Consider the following 4,759-nt stretch of genomic DNA (forward strand, 5'->3'; position numbering starts at 1 on the left):
GGTAGCAGAGAGAGTAGCTGGGGTGTCCCAGAGTTAGACTCGGCCCTCTTCAGCCATCTGATGCAGATGTTTGAGGTCAGTGAATTCGTGGTTACTCCTGCTCTCTTCTGTCAGGATCCGTACTTAGTTCGAGCTGATTGACTTCACCCCAGCTCTGGTGGTCCACCTTTGTACATGTGTGTGTGTGCTCAGCCATATCCAACTCTTTGTCACCCCCTGGACCTAACAGGTTGCTCTGCCCATGAGATTCTCCAGGCAAGAGTCCTGGCATGGGTCGTCATTTCTTCTTCCAGGGGATCTTCCTGACCCCACGGATCAAACCCACATCTCCCGCATTGGCAGGCAGATTCTTTACCACTGAGTCACCTGCGAAGTTCACCTTTGAGTTTCTTCCATATCCTCCATCTGGCCTCCAACCTAGGTGGTTCATTCTACAAACAGACCATTGTAGGAGAACATAGTTTCACATTGTATTAAAACTAGAAATGTTTGGAAGCAACATTTATTCATTTAATCTGCAGAGGAAAAGTTAGACAAGGGAGTCTGGAGCTCTCTCATTTACAAAAGAATCTACACAATTTACATAATGGTATGTCAGTTGACACAAGTTGGTGATAACATTTACAGTTTAAATGAATAACTTCTGTTTCCTGTAATGTTACATCTATATTCAATATGCTTTACAAATTTTGTGGTTATTGTATGTTTTACAATAGAAGGTTCATTCCTGAAAGATTAAACCAAAGGCCTCTTGCTGCTCCACAAACAAAACAGGTGATGGATTTTGTTCACATTCACATTGTTTCTTCACCTGCCAAGTGTCTTTAATGGGCTCCTTGTTCCTCTGCTCCTGAAGCCACGGGATGCAAGTATTGCTTAGTATTCTATTTGTTAAATTCTGAGAAAACACACTACCTTGAGAAGTTAAAATGGAAATGACAAAAGGGTTCTTTTCTCCTATGTTTTCTCATTAAGTGTCACTTTATCTGCAGTCTTTTCATTTTAACTTAGACAAAATCAAAGAACATATGTCTTATTATTTTTTCTATACTGTCCAGGTCTCTAATTGCCTTCTGTCACGCAGCCACCATCCCCCAATCATCAGAGTGGAAGGGCTTCTCTTTTTCTTCTTCTATTTCATGGCCTCCTTTGGTCCACCTGCAGCTTTGTGGCTAAACTTTGAGGGAGAAGGATCCTATACATGACTGATGAAATTCTATGATGTTGGTCTTCCAGGTTTGGTTCTTAATATCTTGAAAAGTGAAAGAAAGTGAAAGTGAAGCCGCTCAGTCTTGTCTGACTCTTTGTGACCCATGGACTGTAGTCTACCAAGCTCCTCTGTCCATGGGATTTTCCAGGCAAGAATACTGGAGTGAGTTGCCATTTCCTTCTCCAGGGGATCTTCCTGACCCAGGGATTAAACCCAGGTCTCCCGCATTGTAGGCAGATGCTTTACCATCTGAGCTACCAGGGAAGTCCTAATCTTAATTAATATCTTAGAGGAATTTAAAACATCTTCTGAAAGGACTATGGCCTTGCTTGGGCAGAGAGGACATCTAAATTCCTTTAGCATGCCTATTTATTCCACCATGGGTCTTTTATCTCTTGATGTCAAAAGTGGATGAAGTGAAACATATTAGGGGAAGGTAAAATTTATCAGCTTCATATTTGCTAAAATATCATTCTTATTACAATAATAAGTACTGGAGGCATTTGATCCTAAAGACTACTTCTTAATCCCTTCCAATAACTGCTTTAATTCTCATTGGCACAACATGTTCCAAGAAAGGTGTGCATTTGATGTAGGCGGCCCTTTTGCATTTGTAGTTTAATTACATGTAAAGCAGCTTGGAGGGCTTCCCTGGTGGCTCAAAGGGTAAAGAATCTACCTGCTATGTGGGAAACCTGGGTTCTATCCCTGGGTTGGCAGATCTCCTGGAGCTGGGCATGGCAACCCACTCTAGTATTTTTGTCTGGAGAATCCCATGGAGAGGAGTCTGGCAGGCTACAGTCCATAGGGTCACAAAGACTGCACGACTAAGCACACAAAACACAAGGCCGCTTGGAAGAGGGAAACATCACTTGGAGATGTGGGAGAGCACCAGGTCCATTTTACACACTGGTGATCATTTTTGGTATGCTGAAGGTGGTTTTATCCTCAACTCCTTGAAATGCCAACTCGCAGCATGATTTAAATTAGCAGAGTGCAGCAGTAAAGAAAAAAGACCAGCCAGAAGTAGTGAGTATGTCATATTTTAAATTATGATAGCAATAAGAAGGCTTCATATCTGATTAAACTTAAGAATTGTTTTTTAAAAAATACTTATTTATTTGGCTGTACTGGGTCTCAGCTGTGGTGCACAGGGTCTTTGATCTTTGTTGCAGCATGCAGAGTTTTTATCTGTGGCATGTGGACTGAGGTATGGTGGGATTTAGTTCCCTGACCAGGGATCAAACCTGGCCCCCTGCGTTGGGAGCACAGAGTCTTAGCCACTGGACTATCAGGGAAGTCTCAAGAATTCATGTGAACTTTGGCACTCCTTTAATTGTTCATTAATTGGAAGATGCTTAGTTAACTAAAATGACTCAAACTCATTATTTCCTCCAGGTTATCATCTTTACAATGGGAACAGCTTTAAAGAGCCCATCTGTGTCCGTCTGAGAATAGCAGTATAAGCCTGGGGTATGTAATACACATTTTTTTTGCTGTTTTCTAAATAGTTTGGGAGTAAATGTGTCTAGAATATTTATGGGTGAATATTATAAGTGATGTATATTGAATATAATAGGTGATGATATGTGTCACAGAGATTGAGTTGCTTGACCCTGTGACACTCAAAATTCAAATGATCACAATTTGTTAATCATGTGGTGTAATTCAACTTTGGGATGCTCTTGGATTCTGGCTCATGTAGAAGCTGCTTGAATATTCCTGATAGCTGCGAACTATAAACTGGTTTGATTTTTTATTTTTAACCTATGTGTGCACACAGTTTAAATAATAAACCCTTTATAACTGGATGAGATACCAAGAATCATCTCCCTGAGCCATTTTCTAGATGGGGCTCTTGATGTCCAAGTGGTTAAATGAGAGGCCATGAAGGAACAGAGCAGGGACTAAAACCTGGATCTCCTGGGATTCATTCAGTCTTCATTCATTTATTGCATTCTCTATTTTGGTGTTCTAAGTTCATTTGTTTTTTTAATCTATGCATTCACTCTTACGCTCTTTGTATTGAATCCTTGTCTCATATATATATATTTATGTCCTGTAATTAATTATTGGTAAACTGAGTGTGAGTTTGCAAAATATTTCTAAAGCCTTACAGCAGGGTACTCTTCCAAATCAAGACATGCAGGCAAAAGGACAGATGTTCTTCTGTCAAAGCATGGGTGTAAACGGCTAAACTCTTTACCTTAGAGACGCAGTAAAAAGGCTCTTGCGTGATGTCTACCCTCTTTTGAAGCCCAAGGAATTGGCCAAGTCATTCTGCTCAGTCATGAGGCCAATAGGCCAGGCCCTTCCTGAATGTCGCCTGACCTGAAGGGCAGTGTGACTCAGTGCTGGCTAATCTCTGCTCCTCCCAGGGTGATTTCCCAGCTTGGGCCAAAGCAGAGGGGAGGCCAGCTTCAAAGCCTCTCCCGGGCTGTGGAAAAGCGCATTCTGGAGTGGGGCAGCTGCCAAGTGCACCACATGAATGTTCGTTTTGCTTGGCTCATGGTCAAACAACAGCAAAAAAACAGGTTCAGTGTGAGTAATGGGTTAACGTAGCTCTTGGTTTTTCAGCAGACAGAGATCTGGTCTGGAGTATCCAGGGAAACACATGGGTTTGCAGTTGTGGGTCTGTTTTCCAGGTCAGTTTGCGATCCTAAGCAGGGATGCTTTACTAATTCCTGTCTGGAAAAGATCTAAGGGAATGGTTTTAAACAGGCCCTTGATTCTTTCCTTGATTCTTTCCTTTGCTGCTGAAAGAGCACTTACTATTCAACAGCAGTGTCCTGCAGGCTGGCTGTCTCTTCTGTGGGCTAAAATGGACAGAAATTTGAGATGGCTGAAGAGGCCAAAATGTTGTTATTAATTTCATTACTGAGAACAGCAGCAGCAGTAATAGTAATAAAGAAACATAACACAGTACAGAATGAAGGATGTTTGGGGAAGACGCTCCAACTAGAAATGTCCAAACCCAGCCAAGCTTTGTATTTTGAGTTGCTACAGCCCAGGTGAGCATTCAGCTAGCTTGCTTTTGCTGCCTTTTAAGGAAACCTGGCTTGGTGTTAACTCTAAGGTGCCTATTTTCTTCTCTCTCCCTCAGTACAAATTTAAACTTACCCAGGGTAATAAAAATTGTCCTAAAATATATGCAGTTAAGAAGGACCTCCACATGAGACAGGGTAATTAAAATACAAAATTGATTTTTAAAAACTAAAGTATAGCTGATTAACAATGTTGTGTTTGTTAGTTTCAGATGTGTAGCAAAGTAATTCAGTTATACATATACATGGGTCTACTCTTTCTTGATTTCTTTTCCCATTTAGGTTATTACAGAATGTTAAGCAGAGTTCCCAACAGTAGAGCCTTGTTGTTTGTTTTATTTATAGTGAGGTATATCCATTAATTCCAAATTCCTAATTTATCTCTCCCTGCTCCTCCCTTTTGGTTTCCACAAGACTGTTTTTTGTCTGAGTCCATTTCTGTTTTGTAAATACATTCATTTGTATCATGGTTTTAGTTTCCACATACAAGTGATATCATATGACA

The 4,759-nt window shown here is 40.9% G+C and overlaps 1 non-coding gene across 1 annotated transcript; it reads right to left on the minus strand.

Moving 5' to 3' along the window:
• Nucleotides 1-2,436: 2,436 nt before the first annotated feature.
• Nucleotides 2,437-2,508, minus strand: TRNAG-CCC. The gene has a single exon. It is a non-coding gene; the product is annotated as a tRNA-Gly (tRNA).
• Between the last annotated feature and the right edge of the window lie 2,251 nt (nt 2,509-4,759).

The sequence above is a fragment of the Oryx dammah genome, unplaced genomic scaffold, assembly GCF_014754425.2.
Source record: "Oryx dammah isolate SB20612 unplaced genomic scaffold, SCBI_Odam_1.1 HiC_scaffold_28, whole genome shotgun sequence".
Taxonomy (NCBI): Eukaryota; Metazoa; Chordata; class Mammalia; order Artiodactyla; family Bovidae; genus Oryx; species Oryx dammah.